The sequence below is a fragment of the Prunus persica genome, chromosome G1 (assembly GCF_000346465.2).
Source record: "Prunus persica cultivar Lovell chromosome G1, Prunus_persica_NCBIv2, whole genome shotgun sequence".
Lineage (NCBI taxonomy): Eukaryota > Viridiplantae > Streptophyta > Magnoliopsida > Rosales > Rosaceae > Prunus > Prunus persica.
Window position 1 is genome coordinate 20,686,393 of NC_034009.1, and position 25,535 is coordinate 20,711,927.

Consider the following 25,535-nt stretch of genomic DNA (forward strand, 5'->3'; position numbering starts at 1 on the left):
CGAATTTTTGTTAGAAAAATATATTATTGTTGTTCAGATTGGGTTTTTGTTAGAAAATATATATTTTAAATTGACGATCGAATTAGTTCATTGTATTCATATAGGGTCAAGGAGTGTAGCTGTAAAAAATCATCAAAATCGGAGTTAAAATAACCGTTAAATCGTGATTTTTCATTATAATCGTCGAAAAGTTTTGTCCCATTACTTGATCTCTGAATGTTTATTTTTTCCGATTTTTGGCGTATATGATCTCAAAGTATAAACAAACAAGTTTGACGGTTGGATCGTTGAAACTAGTTTTGGTGAATGCATATGCCATCAAAACAATATATTCACTAACAATTAAGAGTTTATTTATACGTTCGTTAAATATAACATAAGATTTTGTGGTATCCACTAGTGTAAATATTTTAATTGAAGATCAAATTCAGTCATTGTATTCATATAGGGTCAAGGAGTGTAGCTGTAAAAAATCATCAAAATCGGAGTTAACATAACCGTTAAATCGTGATTTTTCATTATAACCGTCGAAAAGTTTTGTCCCATTACTTGATCTATGAATGTTTATTTTTTCCGATTTTTGGCGTATATGATCTCGAAGTATAAACAAACAAGTTTGACGGTTGGATCGTTGAAACTAGTTTTGGTGAATGCATATGCCATCAAAACAATATATTCACTAACAATTAAGAGGTTATTTATATGTTCGTTAGATATAACATAAGATTTTGTGGTATCCACTAGTGTAAATATTTTAAATTGAAGATCAAATTCAGTCATTGTATTCATATATGGTCAAGGAGTGTAGCTGTAAAAAAAATCATCAAAATCGGAGTTAAAATAACCGTTAAATCGTAATTTTTCATTTATAACCATCGAAAAGTTTTGTCTCATTACTAGATCTCTGAATGTTTGTTTTTTGCGATTTTTGGGGTATACGATCTTGAAGTATATACAAATAAGTCTGACGGTTGGATCGTTGAATGGTGTGTGTATATATATTTATTTATTAAGTAGCTTTAAATTATTTATTTTGTACGTATAACACTTCAGAAATTGAATAGTATATATATTTATTAAGCAGCTTTAACCTTATTTATATTTTAAATTATAAAATAAAATAATTTTATTTTTATTATTCATAACAATTATTTTTATAAATATTGTGTTACGAACTAATTTTTCGTCTCTCAAAAGTTTGCGCAATCAACAGTTTGTCGCGCAAACCTCTAAAAATTTGGACGGGTACCAAAAATGGGACGCGGGATTTAAAAAAAAAATAAAAAAATTTTAGACTTTGCGCGACCAATATTTTTTGTCGCTCAAAACTTTGCGCGACCAATATATATTTTTCGTCTCGCAAAAATTTGGGCGGGTACCAAAAATCGGACGCGGGAATTTTTTAGACTTTGCGCGACCAGTATGTATTTTTCGTCGCGCAAAAATTTAAAAATTTTGGCGGGTACCAAAAATGGGACGCGGGGATTTTTATTTTTTTTAAATAATTTTTTTAGACTTTGCGCGACCAATATTCCTAAATTCGTCGTGCAAAAATTGAAAAATTTTGGCGGGTACCAAAAATGGGACGCGGGGATTTTTATTTTTTTAAAATAATTTTTTTAGACTTTGCGCGACCAATATGTTTCGTCGCGCAAAAGTTTGCGCAATCAATAATCCAATATTTTTCGTCGCGCAAACATTTGCGCAACCAACAATATTTTTCGTCGCGCAAAGTGATACGGTTTTTAAAACCGAAATAACTCATCCACCATTTTCTCAATGCCTTTCTCTACTCTTACCTCTCCTTTCTCTTTCCCTCTCCCCAAATCCCACCATTTCTCTCATTCACTCCTCTCCCTTAATCTCTCATCTCTCTCTTCACTATCTCTCACTCTCTCTCACTCACTCTCTCATCTCTCTATCACTATCTTCTCTAATTCTCTCACACTCACTTCTCCCTCTCATTCTCATTCACTCTCAATCTTGCCAAAAGGTATATTCTCTCCAAATTTTAAATTTTTTTCATTAATATGTGTTTTTGGAGTTAATTTTGAGTTTGTGTGGGTTTTGGGGTTGAGTAAAGGGGAGGGATTGGAGTTTGGGTTGGATTTGTGGTATAACAATTTTAGGGGAGATTATGCCGTCTTCTTTTTTTTGTGTGGTTATTTGACCATATTTATTTTTTTTTGGTAGGGAATCATCGAGACTTTGACGGCTAAAGTTGAGGATTAGGAAGCTATCAAAACATATCCTCCGCCACTACCACCACAATACGCTTGTATTAGGATTTTATTATTGTACTTTGTTAATTTATGTGTACATTTTGAATATTATATATATATATATTTATTGGATAATTTAATCACTATTTTTCATATGTAATTTTATTTTGAATATGTCAATTTAAATTAAAGTAATTAAAAAATCATACAATTAAATTAAATTTAAAAAGTAAAAATTAATATCAATTTAAATTAAAGTAATTTTAAAAAGAAATCATACAATTAAATTAAATTTAAAAAGTAAAAATTTGAAAAAATTCATATAAATAAATTCATATTAAAGAAATAATAAAACAAAAAGTCAAAAACCTTGCGCGACAAAATATTTCGTAGCGCAAACTATTAAATTAGTTTCTTTTAAATTAAAAAAATTTAAAACAAAAAATATTTCGTCGCGCAAATATTTGCCCGACGTTAGTATTCGTCGCGCAAAACTCAAAAAATTTGGGCAGGTACCAAAAATTGGACGCGGGAATTTTTTATTTTTTTAAAATTTTTTTTAGACTTTGCTCGACCAATGTTTTTCGTCGCGCAAAACTTTACGCGACCAATATATTTCGTCGCGCAAACATTTGCGTGACCAATGTATTTCGTCGCGCACAAATTTGCGCTACCAATATTTTTCGTCGCGCAAAGCTTTTTCGTCGCGCAAAGTCGCTTTGCGCGACCAATATTTTTTCTTCGCGCAAAGTCACTTTGCGTGACCAATGAAAAAACTTCGTCGCGCAAAGTCTTTCTTCACGATCTTTGCGCGACGGTTTCTGCGTGACGAAGTTTCTGTCGCGCTGAAATTTGTGCGACTACAATGTATTTTGCGCGACGAAATTCTCTTCGTCGCGCAAAGTGTAAAATGTAGTAGTGTCTATCTTCTTCCACCTGAAGGGACAGAAGCATTAGAAACGAGACAGAATAGGATTGTAGAAACCAGACAGAGTTAAGACAGTACAGAAGTTACCTCAGGTTCAGGGACAACAACAACGGAGTGTTCTACCTCCACCTTATACTTTGGAACGGTAGCATAATATTTTGCCTCCACATCATCAAGGAAAGCCAACTCTGAGCTTGTGGGTTCTGCCCTTTGAGCTTCCTGCTGCTTCTTGGCCCGCGCAATACTTTTTGCTATCACTTCAGTAGGTATCTCCTCCTACAGATGGACATAAGTCAAAATTAGAAAGAGTACAGATGCAAGACAATCATGTTCCATACAAAAAGAACAAAGTCTCACCTCTTCTTCAACTTCTTTGCCTTTTACTTTGTCACCTGTCCAGACATTTGCTTCTTTTTCTTGCTCCACAGCCTCGAAAGCCTCTCTCAGCTCTTCATATGTCCCAGAAGTGGTAGTAGGGACTGCTGCAGATTCTGTGGCTACATATTCTACCATAGCTATCTTCCTAAGTCTTTTTGACCTAGTAGGAGGGGGAGGAGGACTTTCAGCTAGAGAAGACAGAAGATAAAGGATTATAACAAAAGAACAGCATAGAATAAAATTAGAGAGTTCAAATTCTCCAAGTTTACCTGAGGATTCTGGCTGGACAGCACTATCTTGAGCCTGGGCAGTTTCCTACCTTTTGTTCCTTCTAGCAGAAGGAGTTGCTTGGACAGTTGTTTGTTCTGCCAAGGTTTCTTGATCATCTCCTTCATCCCTGGAAGGGAGTTCCAGGTCTCCAGCAGCTATGACAGAAAACAGAAAGTTAGAAAGCAATCTAGTAGAAAAAGGCAAAAGGATAGAGCTTGAAAACTTACCAAGCACTTCCCCAGCCTTGACATCTTGTCCTCTAATGTTCCTTGTCATAGAAGGATCTACCACAAACAGACAGAATAGGGTTACAAAATTTCTCTCAGACCGAATATGATAAAACAGGATAGAAAAAGGCAGAGTTGAGAGTCTACCTTCAATCACTTGTGCATTGATGTCCTTGATCATATGCACCATGAATTGCTTGGCTTCTACCCCTGCATAGACAGTCCAAGAGTCTTAGTCATCAAAAAGCACTTTGGTGGCACAACTGGAAGTAGGCAAACCATGGAACCTGGCTTTCCACCAAGCATCGAACTCGACAGAACTGCAAGAATTAGGCTCCTAGGATGGATAGAGAGCTTCCACACTGTTGTTAATCTTGTTCACCGAGCAACTATAGTTCTTATGCACCTTCAGATCATCTAAATCTCTCCAGGAAGTCGCCCGATTTCAACTTCTGTAGGACTTGAGTGGGTTCAGCTGAGGGCAACCAAGCTGCTTGGCATAAAAGTTGGGGTCATACACTTCTACCCCCAAGTGATAGTTGGGAGGCTTCCCACAGATCCCGGGGTAGTGTCACACTCAGGAATTTCTTCCTAAACTAAGTTATGGCTTCTTCTTCTTCTGGTTCCTTCTCAAAAAGCCTATGCAGTGCCTAAAAAATATTAGATACTCTTCGATGGAATGCTTGGGCACTTTTGCTGACATCAGAGGGAAAGCCAGAACTTGATCTTCAGGTAGAGCTACATCAGGAAACCTCAGTTCTGGGAAGTACACTTGCAGCCAGATCTGGATCATCTAGAATGCACTAGGAGCAGAGAGATTCAAGGGATTCTCTAGGGTGAAAGTGTGCAGGTTCTTGTACAAATGAGCCAAAACTGTAGGTCCAAGCCCCACATCCATGTGATTGTGCAGAGCTTCTGCCAGATGCTTGTATTTAAGTAGAATTGCCAATGAATGATTTGGAAAAATGAACCTGTTCAGCAAGTATAAAAGGAACAACATGTGCTGTTGATGCTTATCCTTCTCTGTGCTAAATATCTTCAGGTAATTAGAAAATTAGCAGTTCTGTTGATTGTGGCTGGAGAGATAGTGAAGGGCTTTGCGAATCTTTCCTAGTTCTTCCTTCTGTGATAATCACCAACAGCAACAACAGGCCTTCCATAGGGCCTGAATCCAAAGATTTGAGCCATGTCCAGCAGGGTCGGAGTAATTGGGCCCATACGAAAGTCAAAAGTGTTGCTAGCAGAATTCCAGAAACACAGAGCAGCAGCCAGAAGTTTCTTGTCTCTATTCATAGACTGCTTGGACAGAAGGGTTGCATCATCGATTCCAGCCTTCTTCCAGTGAGCTCCATATCTTGGAAGGAGCCTGTCAATCCAATCTGCCCACTTCATCTTGCTGTTCCTCACTTCACTGGAGGGAAATGAGTGACTCAAATTCTTACTAACCCAGGTATGAGAAGCCAGGGCAGAAGAGCTCTGAAAGCACCGAGGAGCTTCAGCGTCATCCCTGAACAGAAGTGCCATTTCCTCAAGAACATGGCCAAACCAGTGAGGGCCCAGAACTAAGGTATTTTCAGACAGATGGATGACATTTTCATCAAGATTCTTCTGGGCAAACGGATGGAGCTTGCTTCGAACTTCTATTGCATGATTATCGACGCCATCTCCAGTGAGATAAGCAGGAGATCGCGAAGAAGAAGAACCCTTGGCACGAGTGTTTGGAGAAGACATTTTTTATTTCAAACAAACAGGGAAGGGTTGAAGAAAAAAGCCAAAGAATAGAGGGATTTGTAAGAGGAGATGAAAACTGAGACAGAATTAGGTTTGCAAGTGAACAGTATTGGAGTTTAGAAATTTTTATAAACTAAGGAAGAAGATCGTGGGGAGAGTGGAACAAGGTTCTAAATTAGAATAAATTAGCCGTTAGAAATTGACCACTTACCCACGAAGTCTAGTTGAATAGGCAGACTTGGGCTAGTTACAATGGAAGGAAATGGCGCGCATCATTAATGGCCAAATCGTTAAGTCTGAAACGTTTCAAAAATGATTCAGACTTAGGGGGCATTGTTTGGGCCTAAATTTTGCGAGCCCAGCCTATTTATTGCAGCCCACAAACATGAGCACATTTTGGGCCTGATGTTTATTTAATTGTTTCGAGATCTTATCATATTGTCAAACTATCCATTTATTTTCTTGTACTGTCTAAGTTCACGAGATCTTATCGTATTGTCTTACTATCCATTTATCATGTTGATTTTTTGTTTAATTGTTTCGTCCAAATTCACAATCTATAACAATATAATAGGATAATATAAGTGGAGTCTTTCTTGATGGGCATGTCCTTATTTTCGAAAAAGTATGCACATCTTTTCGAAAAGCAGTGGGGATAGAATGCATAAAGAGGATCATGATTCTCATATATAGGCTTGCAAGGATAATACACATATGATTTTTCAGTTAAAATTTAACTAAAAGTATTTAAAAGATATTTTAGGAGCTCTCTATAAAATTTTAACTCCAATCATACTCTCTAGTTTAGGGAGTCATAGAAGCTGTAACTATTTTTGAATTGGTCAGTCTCTATAAAATAAAAAAATAGTTTGCATTAATTAAAGATTTAAAATACTCAAAAATAAAATTAAGCAGCATTAAATTTTAAGGAGCCACTATAGGAGTTCTTTCTCTCTTCTCAGATTTAGGAGTTCCTAGAAGTCTCCCTATTTTAAAAGGTGGATAGGGAGCATGGCTAGAGTTGTATTTTTTAAATTTCTCTTTAAAAAATTTCTGAGAATATAATTAGTGAGTCCGTTGTGAATGCTATAATATAATAAAGGAAAAGAAATCAAACTACTTATCATAATAGACGATTTGGCAAGCTCTTTTGCAAAAGCAAATTTGAAAACGATCTGGTGGTATCATTAATTGCGGATGTCTGTTTCCATGAGTCAAGAAGTATTGGATTGACTCGTGGTGCCCATCACTTCAATTGTTAAAACTCCATTCTGATTGACTCCAAGTATTACGCGCCAACATAGATTTTATTATTATTTTGTCCTGTGTTTTATGTGTTAATTTTGTAGTTGATTCAACCACACACATTTCTTTTTCAATAAACTAAAATCATTTTATGGCTGCTGCAGTCACTTGAGAGAGAAGTAAGCATTTCTTTAGATGAATGAATGTAATCACTTGAGAGAGACTAGTGGTTAGATTAAATGAACGATGAACTATTTGCAATGCCAAATCTCAATATACATTAAAAGACTAATAATTCTACAAGTTAACATAACAATGGGATTTAGTCGAGTAGAAAATGGTATTAACTTACAAACCATAGTGTGTGTGAGAAATTTCCTTCACCTTTATAGTTTATACCATCGCTTGTATTAAAAAAATAAAATAACAAAAGTTAATTTTCTTTTCTTTTTTGGAACAACTTGTTAAGGTTTGTTCATGCTTTGCGTATTGAGTTGGAGTACAATGGCAAAGCCACTCCTAGGCCTAGAGTGGCCTTGGCGCCCCACCAAATTTTTATATCTCCTTTATTATATTATATATAACATATAAAATTTGTAATAAACCACTTATAATTTAAGTTAAAGTTTCCTCTAAAATAAATTAGACATGACTAAATTATAAATATTTATATCTAAACAAGTAATTATTGAATACTCAGTATTTAATATACTTGTATTTTCTACTTCAGCCCCCCGAACTTTACAATTCTAGCTCCGCCCTTGTTGGAGTACCTTGTTGCCCATCTCAAACGTCATGCCATTTCGAAAAGTTGTCGAGCACCATGCCTTGTTTGGGGGTGGTCAAAATTCACCCAATTTGCCAAGGAAGAATTCCTAGCAACGGGATTCCTATTGGCTGAAAGAATTCCTATCGACAAAATTCCTAGCTGAGAAATTCTAGTAGCCACGATGCTTTCTCAAAAAAGTGGCCAATGTGTTTTCTTTAAAGGCCATGGTGCCTTCTCAAAAATTTGGTTAGGCGTATCCTTTCAAGTTGGCCGAACACTTCCTTTTGCAAAAGTGGCCTGGCACTTCTCAAAAAGGTGGGCCTGGCACTCTTTAAATACCTTGGTCGACCACTCCTCTTGCAAAAAGCTAGGCCGGGGTGGATTTTCTCCTTGCGCACCCAGGCGCCCTCCTCGCAACACTTGGGCAAGCAAATTTGGGCCGAGGGAGTTCAAGTTCGATGGGAGGTATTTCTGCCAAGGGAGTTAAAGTTCAGCGCGAGGTATTTCCACTGGGCGAGTTGACGTTCGGTGGGAGGTATGTCTGCTGAGTTCTCAATATTTGAATATTTGGAGAACTCAAATATAGTCCACCGAGGAATAATCATTTTCTCAATATAATTTTTGGCGACTTTTATTCCTTATACATCAAATAAGAAAACTTGATTTTATGGGAGTTTAGTATGAAGAATATATTGACTTAATGAGCCATTTTAGCTAAATTTTATTTTGCACTAAAACCGAAATTTCATATTTTGATTTGGTGGGAATTTGATTTTCTAGTATTTTTCTTTGAATCCAAATGGGGGGTACTTCCTTATTTACATTGTAAACTTAAGTAAATGTCTTTGTCCTTTTACTTTCATGTATTACTTTCATTTATTTTTATACTACTCCATTTACTTAAATGTTGAAAATGGAAATAAGGTAATCTATACACTAGTTGAGCAAAAAGGCAATTTGAAGCACCTAGTATTGTTTTTCCGGCAAGAAGGGGTGCAGCTGCACCTCTTTGCTCCTTAATAGGGGTTTGGGCCTAAATTCTGCGAGCCCAGCTTATTTATTGTAGCCCACAAACATGAGCACAGCTTGGGCTTGATGTTTAAAGGAAGCTGAAAAGCAGCCCAAAATAGAGAAAGCCCAGACTAATTTCTCGAAATCTTGTGAGCCCAACCCAGAATTTGTCAAGCCCATGATAAATGAACAGTCTTGGGCTTGAAAAAATAAAAAGCAACTCAGTCAACAATATAGGCCCACGTCTTTTTCAAAAATGGCAGAGGTTTTTTTTATTATAAAAAAGGTCAATTAAATGGCAATTCATCACCAAGCAGGTCAAAAACCTCTGAGAAATTGGATTAAAGCTAAGCTTCTGAAAAATTTCGCCACTTGATCTCAAAAGCAAATCAGCAGGTTTTTCCCTTCCTAAAAAATATATTTCCAGAAAAAGCCCCATGTGACTACTTGACTTTGAAAAATCAAAAATCTCAACTATCACAGAGGAGCTGACAGAGAGTTAATGAAAGCAAGTATAAAAGGAAGGCGTCCCTGAATCTTTGCAGACAAAAGATCAAAATCCCTTTCTATATACAGAAGAGCAGGTATCATTTCCAAAGGATAAGCAGACTACATTTTCTAAAAAGATAAGTAGGGAGCATGGAGTTGATTATCAGGAAAACACTACTACAAAAAGTGAAAAAGACGACCAGAAAACAACGACGGTCTAAGTGAAAACAGTCGTGGTTTATAAAAAGACGACGGTTCTAAAAACACCGTCGTGTAATACAACCTTAGACAACTAAAAAATGGAGTTTCAAATGGCTGTTCAAAAACAACGACGTACATAATTAAACAACCGACGTCTATTTGAAACAGATTTCCGCAGTGTAAAATCAATGCCAACAAAGAACGGCAGAAGTTATGAATCGACCGACGTAGAAAGTAAAGACGACGATTTCAATAAAAACTGCCGTTTTTACTCATAAAATAAGACGACGAGGTTTTCGTATAAGACGCCGTATAATTACAAACAAATCCACGGCTTTAAAATATAAAATATCGCCGTATTAAATTAATTTACAACGACGGAAAATATAAATATATCGACGTCATTCTCGTATAGTTCTACTACGTTATCTTTAAATCGTACAATAAAATTTATCGTCGTATTTATTCATTTTATACGTCGTACCTTTAATTTTAACGGTCGTCTTAATAAGAATTTTTGTTAACAATTTTTTTCTTTGATTTTCTTATCCTACGTCGGTAGATCTACTTAATGACAAGAATTGAAATAACCACGACGGTTTATATAGAACACCGCCGACATAATCAGTTTTGTCTGAGATCCCAAGGGTTACGAAATCTTACCAGATGGAACTCTGTTCCACATCATAATCTTAACAGATGACACAGATTTGCAAATATTGCGTCGTGTTAGTTTACAAATTCTAGAACATTAATTTCCCTCATTTTAAATTTCCTCGGGAAAGAAAAATCTATTTATCACGCTTTGGAATTGAAAACTAAAACTGAAAGAATACGGGAAAAAAAACTCCATTTATAATTTAAAATTAAAATCCACGTCGGTTGTAGTACACTTAACGACGTTTAACAAAATAATCTACGTCGGTAATTATAAATCTACCGCCATCGTAACTTAATATAGACGACGAGAAAAGACGACGGTAGAACAGAAAACCGCCGTTGTTTCAGTTTCTTTAACATATCTTTCTGCAGGACTTGTGTAGTTCAAAGCATTGACAATATCTTCATCATATCTCCCAGAAACTACTGATTCAATTGCTCATGCTTTAGAGGCCATCTGAAGCCATTTCTATTCTTTATCGCATTCTTGAAACCCATCTTCTTCTTCTGAAGCTCTACGGATAAAGGAAGAGGCTATCACAATAAATCCGACGGATCTTCTTAGGCAAGAAAATCAAGCAGAGGATCAGGCACATCTGATCTTCAGATTTCCCTGAGAAGCGAACTTTCCTTCGACAGCGAGTGGAGGCCAGGCTTGCATCTCTTTTGATGGAAAGCAAGGAGTATTCAGAAGCACTAAGTGTCCTATCAGGCTTGATCAAGGAAGTGAGAAGGCTAGTTGACAAGCTTCTTCTTGTGGACATATATTTGATGCGAGTAAGCTCAATTTCTCTTTGAGAAAACATCCAAATTATTATCTTTGAGACATGAGAGACTGAGAGAGGAAGAACTTGGAACCTTAAATGTAAACCGAAAATGAATGAAAGCGACAAATTTATAGAATAAATTTTTAAAACCAACGGCGGTCCTTACAAAAAAACCGCCGTTTAAATTGTAAAATCAACGTCGGTATGATCGACGTATATTACAGAAATCCACGTCGGTAAATTAATAAAAACGACGTGTTAAATAATATACCATGACGCGAGTTATTACTTATGTACTTTAATTTTTGAGTTTACTACGACGGTACCTACAAACTACTGTCGTATTTATTTACCACGTCCGAAGTTAAATGTACCGTCGTATTTTGTAATTTATACGTCGTAGTTATATGTAACCGCCATATTATTTTTTTGAAATGGTTTTATATGTAAGCAACTTTTCGTCTACTTGACTTACACATTTGTTGTTTTTATATTCTTATTTTATTTAAATCTGTCATCCAAAAAAGAAACTTTACATATTGCAGAATATTAATTTCCTTCGTTTTAAATTTCCTCCGGAAAAAAAACTCTATTTATAACGCACTGTAATTGAAAAATAAACTGAAAGGTCACGGGAAAAAAAATTCTATTCATAATTTAAAAATTAAAATCCACGTCGGTTATATTAAACCTAACGACGTTAAATGAAATGATTCCACGTCGAATGAAAAATATTGCGTCGTTTTAGTTAAAAACGACGTAGTTAAATGTAACCGCCGTATTATTTTTTTGAAATGGTTTTATATGTAAGCAACTTTTCGACTTACACATGCACTGTTTCCAAACCCGCTTAAAAATTTCAATCTCCCAGAGAAACCTTTTCGTCTTTTTTCCTTGTCAGAGCATTGTCAGAGTTTCTCATCGTCTTCCTCTCGTCTTCTTCGTCGTCTCTGAACTTAAACATCGATCATCTTCCTCTTGCTTTCATTGCACGCAAAAGGTAAGCTTTCATTTTCACTATTTTGGTTACTGTTTTGCATGCTCATACGTTTTTTGTTTGAAAAATCTTTTTACCTTTTTTCTGGCCAAAATCATTTTACTTCTTTCCAAGTTTGATAAAATATACAGACAAAGAGAGAAAGTTTCCAACTTTGAAGACAACTACATCAACTAAATAAGACGACGGTAGACCACGACGGTTCGTCAGTTGTTCTAGCGTCGTCTGAAAATTGACAAAGTTGTTTTTAAAATAATAGTCTTTTTTTATATGCTTGTTTAATTGCAGGTTTGATTTCGCTGAACAATGGTTTTTGTTTTTCCCTTATTTGATAAAATATAAAGAAAAAGAAACTAGGGTTGGTATCTAATATAGACGACAAAATATCTTATTGTTTTACGTCGTGTGAATGTTAATACCACGACGGTGTATTACTATTGACGTCGTATGAACATAAATACCACGACGTTATATAAATAATAGTTTACCACGACGGTGTATTACTATTGACGTCGTGTGAACATATATACCACGACGTTATATAAATAATGGTTTTAAACATTTATTACGTCTGAGATTATTTCATTGCGTCGTCTAAAATCATATCATACGTCGTATTTTTTTAATACCGTCGTTTGTGTTCTTAATGTTTTCCTGAAATATTTTCACTTGCAGTTTTGTCTGTTAAAATGGTTTCTCAACAACAAACTAAGGATTCTGGCTCCAAGAAGCTTGGAATGGTAGCTCCTCAAGATAAGTCTTCGAAGGAGATGAAGTCTTCGAAGAAGATGAAGTTTGCTTCATCATCTGCTGAGACAGAACAAACCAGCCAGACAACAATCTCAGATGATTCAAAGACTGGTCGAGGTATGAGCACAATGCCTCGTGTTGTGAAGAGAAAGCTTCAGAAACTGAGGCCAATTGTTGAGTACAATAAAAGGGGGAAAGGTGTTGGCCAAGCACATATTGAGATGCAGTCGTATATTGGTGTGTTGGCACGCTCCAGGATCCCACTTGTGGACAAGAAATGGTCCCAAATCCCCAAGGATATAAAGGAGCAGATTTGGGAAGCAGTTGACATGGCTTTTGTCGTAGGCCAAGGGGGCAAGACCTCTGTTTTAGCTTCTGCTTCCAAGAAATGGAAGGATTTCAAGTCTACACTAACGAGGCATTATATCCTTCCATACACCAATGACAGGGAGAAATTAAGCCAACCCCCTGAAACATATAAATTCATAGAGAAAGCACAATGGGATGCCTTTGTAGCTTCAAGGCTATCCAAAGATTTTGAGTCTGTGCATTCTCAACATGCACAGATTAGGGAGAAACTCGAGTACAATCATCGATTGTCTCGAAAAGGATATGCTGGATTGGAGGATCAATTGGAGGAAACCATGCCTGGGGTAGAAATTGATCGATCTACCTTATGGAAGAGAGCTAGACAGGACAAACATGGTAACATCCCTGATCCAAAGGTGGCAGAGAAAGCAAAATTAATTGTAAGCCTACTATCACTCTGTTTTAAATTTTTATTAAACTGTGAATTATTCTTATTACGTCGTATGTTATATTTTTCGTCGTGTGAATGATATTACCACGTCGAAAAGTTTTTAAAAACGTCGTTAAAGGTCTAAATAGGAATCACTACTATGTTTTCTGTAATTACAGCATAAGACGTCGGTGGTTCATTTTCGCGTCGTGTGAATGATATTACCACGTCGAAAATTTTTTAAAAACGTCGTTAACGGTCTAAATAGGAATCACTACTCTGTTATCTTTAATTATAGCATAAGACGTCGGTTGTTTATTCATTTCGTCGTTTTAAATAAATAACCACGTCGGTATAACTACCGTCGTGATAAGTTATAATAACGTCGGTTTATACGTTATTGCGTCGTGTGAAATTATATAATACGTCGTTTGTACATAAATAACCGTCGTGTGTTTTTTTGTTTATCTTTTTTTAGGATGAATTGCAGAAACAAGTCTCGGAAGGCAAAGTCAGAGTAGATGGCAGCAATGATGTGCTGACCATGGCTTTGGGCCCCGAGCATCCAGGCAGACTGAGGGGAGTTGGTGCTGGTGTTTCCCCAAGGCAATATTTCAATTTGCCCAAACCACAGAGGGTGAGCTTTGACGACCGTTTGAAGGACAGTTTAAGAGTTCTCCTTCAAGAAGAGACTAAAAAGATGGAGGCTAAGGCAAGGGAAGAGGCCTTAAGGATGGAGGCTAGGACAAAACAATTGGTAGAGGCTGAGAGGGAGCATTTCCTGAGTCAGCTTTCCCAATTAATTCCCAATTTTGATCCAAGCATGCTTAAACCAAGAATTAGCCAAAGCCACAAAAATCCAATGTCTGACAAAGCTAGCTGCTCTGGAGGTGATGTGAGATCCCTACATTTGGAGGATGATACTGCCAAAATGGGGAAACATCAGCCAGATGAAGAGAAGGAAGAAGAAAAAAGAGATGAAGAGAAGGAAGAAGAAAAGGAGAAAGAAGATGAAGAAAAGCATGACGACAAGGTATGTTCACATAACTTTGCCTTTTTTATTTGTTTTTCAAAATTTCAGACGTCGATATTTTTATTTAATCCGTCGTTTGTTTAAAACTTAGACGGCGGAATTTTTTTAAGACGTAATAAAATATTTAAACGACGGTTTTTGCACCGTCGTTTAAATGGTTTCAGACGACGCTTTATTCATAAAACCGTCGTCTTTATTGAATTACCACGACAGTTTTTTCACCGTCGTTTAAATACTTTTAAGACGACGTTTTATTACTTAAACCGTCGTCTTTATTGAATTACCACGTCATTTTTTTTATTTCTTTAAACAAGTTATTGAAGTTGGTGCTTATTCAAAAATGGAGGCGCCATCTTCTTTAAAAACCCTTTGTCGTTTTGTGGAAACGACACTCCTGCCTGAGGATAAGACAGTCCAATTTACAATTGATAAGGAGGTGTTTGGTGGTGAGCGCGATACCTTCCTCCTGCCTGAAGATATTACACAATTTGCAGGCATGGAAGAAATTGGAGCTACTGTATTGGCTGTATATATGAGGTTTGTACTTCTAAAATAATAACTCGTTGGTTTATATATTGCGTCGTCTTAACTAACTAACCACGTCGTCTTAACTAACAACCGTCGTGATAAATATATTATAACGTCCTCATCTATTTCAGTACGTCGTGTGAAATATTATAATACGTCGTTTTTTTATACATAACCGTCGTGTTTTGTGTGCTGACTTGTTTATATTATTTTATTTGTTTAGGTACTTACACGATGTTTTGAAAAAAGCCAATATGTGCAGTATGGTTGGCTTTATCGACCCTGCTACAGTTAGTGCCAACTCTGGCACAATAACTGAAAGATCACGACTCGTAGCAGCTCGACTTCAGAAGACAGACGGTGAACAGATTTTCATGATGCCTTACAATCCAGGGTTAGTCTCCTTAGGATTTTGTTTTTATGATTTTCAATAAATGACAGCTTATAAACTAACCATGTCGGTGTTTTATTTTATTTAGTCGTTTGAAACTACTAACCACGTCGGTATTTATTTATCGTCGTGATAAATATATAATGTCGTCGTTAGCTACTTTACTTCGTCGTGTGAAATACTATAATACGTCGTTTTTGTAAATAACCGTCGTTTTTATATTAATTTTGTGCAGCCGTCATTGGATTTTGCTGATTGTAAGAGCAAAGAGAGAAACCGTCTATTTTCTGGATCCTCTGCCAGGAAATCGTGTGGTCGATGAAGAGGCCAAAAACATCGTGAACAGTGCTTTAAAAATATATAATACCCACATAGCCCGAGCAGGACGTAAAAATGTAATTTGGAAAACTCTCTCAGGCACACCAAAGCAACCCAGCAATGTCGAATGCGGGTATTATGTAATGCGCTTCATGAGGGACATCATCATGGATCCTTCCTTGGGGTTTGAGAATAAGGTAAGAAGAAATTACCTTCATACATTTCACGTCGTTTTTTGTATTATCAACGACGGTCGTGTAAAATTAACGTCGTTGAATGGATATACTACGTCGGTTATGAAAAATATCGTCGTCTGTGATTGAATTTCTTTTTATTTATAAACCCTAATAGTCATTGTTTATGCAGTATGCCAAGGGAAACCAGGAAGCTTCATACCCCCAAGAAGCCATTGATGAAGTCCGGAATGAATGGGCAGAGTTTGTTTTCCAAATTATTAAACAGGGCAATTATTGAACACTTGATATTTATGTATAATGTACCAATTTTCTCTATAATATGTAATGTAAAAATTTGTTGAGGTTTTCTTAAATTAAAAAAAAAACAAACATACAAATTGCTTAACCGACGTGTAATACTTTTCCAACGACCTAATAAAGTCAATAACCGTCGTATTTTGTTGTTGCGTGTTTTAAACAAATACGACATAAAAAAATAGTTAGACGACGTTCTTTGAACAATTGAGTCGTTAATGGTTTACAATATCTTCAATTTCTTAAGGGTTCAGGGTATAATCGACGACGTTTATGTAACGACTGCGGTTAAGTCGTAAAATATATATTTTACGTCGTATAGTTAAATAGCCGCCATGGTTTCTCATTTTAACGACGTCATTTTAACGACTTAGTAGTCTATTACAATTTACAACGTCTACAATTTATTTAACACCGACGTGGTTTGTTGTATGGTAAGAATATTTTATTATTTTTATATCAAAATATTCAAAATAAATATAAAATAAATCAGAAAATTGAAAAGTCAACTCCTATGAAGTCATTGATATATTTTCTTCCACATAAACCTTGAAAAAATTCATTTTGAATAACAAAAATTTAAAATGACCATCCAAAACAAAATTGTTTTGATGAGTCATAAAATCACTTCTAGTTTTATGGTTTAGGGTTTAGAGTCTAGGGTTTAGAGATTAGGGTTGTTATTTATTGGGGTTTATTTTTAAAGTATAATTTTTGGGTAGTCTAGGGTATATGTTAGGCTTTAAAACCATAAAACCTTTTATAAACTTAATTTTTTAAATTGTATAATTTAATTTTATGGGTTTAGTGTATTAATTTTTAACGACGGTGGTTGGGTCGTGGAATACATATTTTACGTCGTACAGTAAAACATACGACATGGTTTACGCTTTAAACGACGTCATTTTAATATGTAAGTCGGTTTATATAATTTACAACGTTTTTAATTTCTTAACACCGACGTGGTTTCTCATTTTAACGACGTCATTTTAACGACTTAGTAGTCTATTACAATTTACAACGTCTACAATTTATTTAACACCGACGTGGTTTGTTGTATGGTAAGAATATTTTATTATTTTTATATCAAAATATTCAAAATAAATATAAAATAAATCAGAAAATTGAAAAGTCAACTCCTATGAAGTCATTGATATATTTTCTTCCACATAAACCTTGAAAAAATTCATTTTGAATAACAAAAATTTAAAATGACCATCCAAAATAAAATTGTTTTGATGAGTCATAAAATCACTTCTAGTTTTATGGTTTAGGGTTTAGAGTCTAGGGTTTAGAGATTAGGGTTGTTATTTATTGGGGTTTATTTTTAAAGTATAATTTTTGGGTAGTCTATGTTATATGTTAGGCTTTAAAACCATAAAACCTTTTATAAACTTAATTTTTTAAATTGTATAATTTAATTTTATGGGTTTAGTGTATTAATTTTTAACGACGGTGGTTGGGTCGTGGAATACATATTTTACGTCGTACAGTAAAACATACGACATGGTTTACGCTTTAAACGACGTTATTTTAATATGTAAGTCGGTTTATATAATTTACAACGTCTTTAATTTCTTAACACCGACGTGGTTTTTCAGTCGTCGTTATATAAAAAATTCAAAATAAATTTAAAATTAATCCGAAAAATGAACGGCCTTACGTTCTTAATCCGAAAAATGAAGTTTCCGTCGTGGAATATTAAATTTACGTCGGTACTTGTAGAACTTTCACCTTGGTTTTTCTTTCGACGTTTTATAACGCGCGCGCTCTAAAAATTTTCGCGCGACCTAAATTTTTTTAGATTTGGCTCTTATTCTTATACTTTGATCCCTGAAACCTAAAATTTCAGATTTCACGCGACATAACATTTCGCTCTCTCACTTCTGCTCTAATTAAAAGTTGCACTCTCCAATAAAGGTGTACTTTTGCTGGAAATCAACACAAAAAGACACATCACCAACTTCCAAATGATTTCCAGCAAAAGGACAGGTTGTTTTGTTAAAGGGTTTTAGGTATATGCTTTGCGATCTGTTAATAATGTGCTTATAGGTATGGGTTCATGGATTTTCTGTTTAATGGGTTCATGGATTACATTATCTGTTATGTTGAATTGGGAATGGATTTAATTTTGTCGTATCTTTTAATCACCCTAATTTTGTCGTATCTTTTAATCACCCTATGTTATGTTGAATTGGGAATGGATTTATTGTTTTCATGCTTGGTTTCATATATATGTTGTGTTCTTAATGGGTTTTGTGTTCTTGAAAATAAACTGAGACACGACGAATTTTAAGGCGTACGACGACGATTACACGACGGTGTTTTTAAACTACCGTCGTTGTATTACTTATACACGACGGTTTTTTCATAAACCGTCGTTTGTATTACGTATAATAGACGACGTCTGTTGAAAATCCGTCGTCTATATATGCCAAATACGTCTGTTTTTGATTAAAACCCGTCGTCTCTGTTGTTTATTACTTGCGATTAGATCATTGTATAATCTGCTATAGTGATGGTCATTGCCTGTATTTTCACTTTATTATAGATAATAGGTTATAGTGTCGGAGATGGATAAGTCATGGATGCACTCGGATAGAAGATCGAAGGCATATGAGTTTGGGGTGGAAGCATTTTTGAACTTTGCTGTAGAAAATCTTCTAACTACAACACATATCCGTTGTCCATGTGTTAAATGTGTTAATTTGAAGTTGTTTGGGGTTGGAATTATAAGGGATCACTTATACTTTAATGGCTACGCTTCAAGGTATATGTTGTTGAATAACGTATTTCTCTTTTAATTTTCTTCTTATTTATATGTTAGGATGAATTAAGATATGATTAATTTGCAGGTTCAAAGTGAACTTGAGGAAGACAATCATGGCGTATCAGAAAATTTAAGGTGGCTAGCAGCTGGTCCAAACATGTCAGTGCCATTATATAGGAGCTATCTTATTAAAGGTATTAAATTCAATATCAAGGCACAAGATGATGTGCGGACAACTCAAAATAGTGGAGTTTATTTACTTGCACATACCATGCAAGTTGCTAGTGCCAAGGATAAAAACCCAATTCTCTCAAATATGGGTTTCTATGGTGTCATTCAAGAAATTTGGGACCTTGACTACCAAAAGTTTACAATCCCAGTCTTTAGGTGTGATTGGATAGATAGTTCTGGTCTTGTAGTCGACGAACTTGGATTTACCCTTGTAGATTTGAGTAAAATTGGACATAGGAATGACCAATTTGTTTTGGCTTCTCAAGTCAAACAAATATTTTTTGTTGACGACCCGATGCATCGTGGTTGGTCGGTAGTGTTATCAATGCCTAGTAGAGAATATAATGATGTTATTGGTGATGAAGTATTAGGTGATGTGATAATTGAGTGTGAGCCATTTACTAGAGGGATGCCAAATGTTGACACATTTGATGAACTGGTAGGTGAGTTAGGCGGTCAAAATATTCGAGATGGGTGTGAAGATATATGGATTGAATGATGCTTATGTAATTGGCAGTGTATGACATTAATTTTGTAATATATTGTAATGTGATTTCTTCACTTTCTACGTTCAAATAAAACACGACGTTATTGTGAATCAGTTATTCAGCATATTTACCGACGTCTTAAAGCAACGTAACAATGAAGAACCACGACGCTATTGTGAAGCAATTATTCAGGATATCACGTCGGTGAAGGATAAAGAACCGCCATGTAATTCAAAATAACACGACTCCAATCCCATAATACCGACGTCTAAAAAACGAGATATGTAATCTGAACGTTAAAAAATACGACGTCATCATACATTTTCCACGTCGCAAGTTCTTTTATAAACGAAGAGGAACGAAATTAATTCCGACGGAAATTCATTATAACCGCCGTCTAATAACAATTAAACGACGTTATTTGTAATACGGCTCCCATCATAATCTACGCCGTCTATATGTTCTGTAATACGGCTCTCATTTATTTGGAACCGACGTTGTTTAGACGTTCAACGTCGTCTATATTATTAAGTGCGTCGTGAGTAATGAATACATATAAATACAACGTCGACTATATAAATGTATACGTCGTAAATAATGACACTGACAACTATTTCCACGTCATCTTTTTTAGAAAAATCGAAGTGGAAAATTTATTTCACGACGGTTTTTTGTAAATAAGAGACGTTGTAGAACTTTAGCAGACTAAACACGTCTGTTTTTATTGTTTTCCGACGTTGTTGTATTTAACAACGTCTAATATTTATGGTCGTTGTTTGTTTCTGAAAATAGGACGTATAAATTTTTTAATACGACTCTCATATATTTGTAACTGACGTTGTTTAGTTTTTCAACGTCTACTATAGAAACACATACGTCGTAAATAATGACACTGACAACTATTTCCACGTCATCTTTTATCGAAAAATCGAAGTGGAAAATTAATTGTACGACGGTTGTGTTTATATGTGCGACGTAATAGGTATCAATAACGTCGTCTTCTAATGTATTTAAAGACGTCATATTTTTTATTGTCGTGAAAATTATATTTAACGTCGGCGTATTTTTATTGTCGTCGTTGTATGTCTATCTTGCGGCTTTGTTCTCTTAATATGTGTCATATTTTCCCTTTTTAACGACGGTGTTTTTAGAGAATTGGTCGTCTATTATCATCCTCGATTGCTTTTTTTAGATCTTTTTGCAGTACAAAGACGTCGTTTTGTATTTTTTGATGACGTTGTATTGTTTAACAACGACGGTTATTTAGCGTCGTGGTTTATGAGGGAAAAGATGACGGTGGATTCCACGACCATTGAAAAACCAAATACACGACGGTGATTTACCGTCGTCTTTTTGCTTTTTTGTAGTAGTGTGGGCCTCAAGATATAACTTAATTTAAACTCTTATCAAAACCTGATATAAGATTAAAAAGGGATTAGGTTTTCTTTCTGGAAAAACAGGGAAGTGATCACCATAAGAACTGACTGTTGATGGCTTTTCTGCCAGAATAGATAACTTCCCCTTTCTTGGCATTTAAAATAAAAGATATTTCTTTTGGAAAATCTGCCGCCCATTATTAAAAGAATAGAAACCCCACTCCAACATTGTTTCTATAAATATGAGAGAAGGTGAACAGATTAAGGACAACCAAAAAATCAATCAAAACAAAAACTCTCAAGATCACAATTGACAAACTCAAAATGATCACTTGATCTCAAAAGCCTTTAAACATTGAATTGACCAAAGCTCATTGAGCCACAAGAAACAAGTCAGCTATAATTCAAAATCTCTGATTTCAGTTCAGTTCAGAGAAATAGTTATACAAAGGGAGATTTCTCTTGTTACAAATTTGGTTCATCATAAGCCAAATCAAGCAGAGTCCGGGTTTTTACAAATGTGAAACCTTAACAAATATATGGAGAGTCCTGATCAAGTAAAACAGGTACCACAGTGCAGTTCCAGCTCAGCAAACATCAACTCCAGTCACTTCTGCCCCTTTCAGACTAAAGAGGCTCTAATTCTTCCAGTTCAAAAAGCCTTCTAGGGCTTGAAATAGATTAAAGCTCTGCCAAACTCGAACGTCGGTATTGATTTACAACGGAAACTTAACGGTTGAAGTTGTTGATGGTCCAATCCAGCACAGACATACCCAATCCAGTCTAGATCAAAAGTAGCTATCTAGACAAAAATTGAAGTCCAACGCTCTTTGGTCTATTTTAGAGTTGGTCTTTCATTTTTGAGCTTTGTAAAAGGCAATTCTGCCTGAAAACAGTTCACTTTCTTATCATTTATTCTGGCTAGAACTACCAGCTTTGTACTGTGAAAAATTGTGAAGTCCTCCCCAGTCTGAGGCAAGAAAAGAACTTACTTGGGAGATATTCCTCACCCAAATTCACAATTTCTTGTTTAGAAATTAATAACTTGGGGCGCAAGTTATCTATTTTTAAGAAGTCTGCTAGGGTTTTTATTGCTAGCAATGGCACGCTGATACACAAAAGAAAGTTGACTTGTTGACCACAAATGGTTTTCAAGCCAATGGGAAACTTTACCCTACCATCACAGGAACAAATCTAAAACGGGTGAACAATAGGTCCGCCACTACCGAGGAAGTGAAAGAACTTAGGCCAAGAGGAGGTTCCTTCCTTGGCCGATCAATTGTTTGATCAGAAGTTAGAAGCGCAACACATCCATCAACTCACATTCCATTCAAGCTCAAATTCGGGGCTTGGTGGTGGCACGCCCCGCATTCTAAAGAAGAAGGACGAAAAGTTCCTTCCGTCGGCCGCCTCGGCCGAAAAGAGGGAAACATAATTTGGCACGCCCGGTGGGACATACTCTATGAGAGACCGAAAGGAATGAGAACATTCATATCAGCCGTTGAACTACAATGGCTATGATTCTTATGGCTCCAATAGCCAATCCATGGGCCAATACGATGGTCAATATAATTTTACCCATCAAGATGGGCCTAACAACCAATATGGCTCAAGTAGTCAATTTGGGGGCCAATATGGTGGGCACAACTATGTTGGAGGATGTGGTGACCAATATGGTGGGCACAACTATATTGGCGGTCATGATCCTATGAACCAAAATGGTTCGAATGATCAAAATAGATTTGGTGGCCAAACCAATCAAGGTGGCTATAGCAGCCAATACGATTCTACATATCAATATGGCTCTGGTAGTCAATTCAATGGCCAACATGGGGGAAACAACAATCATGGCCAAAATGATATGATATATCAAAATTATGCGAATGGCCAACATGGTTGTAATGGCCAGTACAATCAAGTGGGCGGAGGACAATGTACTTACCCATATGGCCAACCTAGTTATAATCAACCTAGTTATGGCTTCCACCAAGCTAATCACATTTTTGGCTATAACGACTAAAATAATATTAACATAGGGGAAATGCCATATGTTGACCGCATGGATAAAGAACATCAAAATTTCATAAAGGAAATATCTGAAGTGAAAGATGTATTTATGGAGATGGCGGATGGGTTTTGTGCTTCCAACGAACTTCTGATCCAAGGTTTGCGTGAAATCGCCTCGCGACTCGTGGTCGAAGAACACTCTCAATCCTAACCTTGATTCTCAATCACAAGAGGAAAATCCTCATATGATTGCAATTCGGCCACCCCTTCAACCTACTCCTCTAGAGGAAAATGAAGTTGGTAGGGAATATGAGAGTGAGAAAGAGGTGGGCGAGACGACCTTAAAATCGAATACTCAAGTTAACCTTCCTATTGAGAACCTGACATTGGTTGACGATAAAACTCAAAAAGTGGGTAATGTTGAAGATAAAAATATCGTCCAACCCAAGGCCACTATCCTAGGATGTAATAGCTTACCACCTAGTGAAGGAGGAGGTCGAAGAATGACCCAAGGTGGAATCATGATAGACATGATTGTAGGAGAAAAACTCGACATGGAGAGAGCACAATTGCAAGTGGTCAAGTTCATTGAACCCTAGCCAAATGCCAAGATTGGCCGACCAAATGGACTTGGGGGGCATGAAAGGTTGGCCAAAGTGATGGCCACTTAGTTTATTTTAATTAAATAAATAAATAAAAAAGAGGGCTCAAGATTGAGTTTCGTCGGTGGAAGATGAATGACGCCTTTATTTCGGCCATGGAGGTGGAAGTTTGTGCTTTTTGGGAGAAAGATGACTTGGGGCCATGTCTATCACCCAAGTAATCCACCGGAGGGATTCACATCACTTCGATCATAATCAGATGGTTGGTTCAGTCCTCATGTATACTAAGCAACAAAATGTTTCGACTGCTCAACAAAGCCAAAATGGCCTCTGCTGAACCACGACCGTTGACCAAAATGATTTCGACAAAATGGCCTCGGCCGAACAGCATTCGTCGACCAAAATGATTTGGGCCGAGACCCGGGCGTCGGTCTCGACCATGTGGTGGTTGAAGATGTTACGAAAGTCGCTGGAGGACTATTGTTCAGGCCAAATCCTGCCACTTCATTGAAAATCCAACAACTCATCTGTGCAATGGAGATGTCGAACAACCTCAACCATCAACGAATGCAAGAGGTGACTCAAACCATTCCTCAAACCATGGCCACTCGATCAACGAGAGCTTTGCTCATTGCTAGGCCAACAAAATGGCCAAAATAGGAACCAAGTGGTGCCTAATGGAGTGCCAGCAGCGGGGCCTCAGGCAAAGGGCCAACCAAATGTCATTGGCGTGAATCTGCCCCAACCTAAACCACCAGCTGGGAGCAACCTAGCCCCACTGCTTAATCTTCCGTCAATGGTTAACAACCCATATGCGACAGCCAATTAATTCCAAGGATTCACACCATATAATCAATTCCGCCCACAAGTTCACCAAGAGGCTGGAGCCAATTTTGCTAGGCCTTTGTTTCCCTCTTTTATGCCGGGTAGGCTGATTGAAGGAGTTTTTGGTCCTTCTTCTTTTGAGTGCGGGGCGTGCCACCACCAAGTCTTGAATTTGGGGTTGAATGGAATGTGAGTAGATGGATTGAAACAAAGTAACTAGTACATCTTCTTCCAACTTATCTAGCTTGGAAACATCTACCGTCTTTGCACATATAGCATTGAAGAAGAAGCACAATCGAGTTATTGCATATCTTGCAGGCTTCTCCAAAACATAACGAATTGCCACAGGGAGCAATTGTTGCATCAAGGTATGACACTCATGAGATTTAAGCCCAAGAAGTCTTGAATCTTTTAAAGATACAAGATTTTTTATATTTGAACAATAACCTTCAGGGCCCTTCATACCATAGAAAGAATTGCAAACCGCTCTCTTCTTTGCTCTTGACAAATTCCAAGGCCCTGGAGGCAAGTGAGTACGTCTTTGTCCATACTCGGGTTGAAAATCAGTTTTGACCCCATGTTCAATAAATCTAACCGAGCAGCAATCTCATCTTTATTTTTTCCAGCAATGTACCAATGATACTATCACAAACATTCTTCCAATATGCATAACATCTAGGTCATGCCTCACAGGAAGGTATTTCCAACACTTGAGATCAAAGAATTTTGATTTCTTCTTCCAACAAACTCTGTCACCATCATTCTCACTAACACTTCCCCCATGTTTCGAGCCTCATATGTAATTAATATCTTCAACCATATGTAGCACTTCTTCTCCGGTTAATGGCTCGGGAAGCGTGCCATATTCAGGTTTCCCATTAAAAGCTGCACATTGCCTCTGATATGGATGATTGATTGGTAACCATTTTATATGCCTAATGAAACAAATTTTGTGGCCATTTTTCAACATGTAACTAGGTGTATCATCACCGCATATTGGACAAGCTTTATATCCTTTAACGACACAACCAGATAAGTTCCCATAGGCAGAAAAATCATTAACTGTCCACAGTAATACATCTATGAGTGTA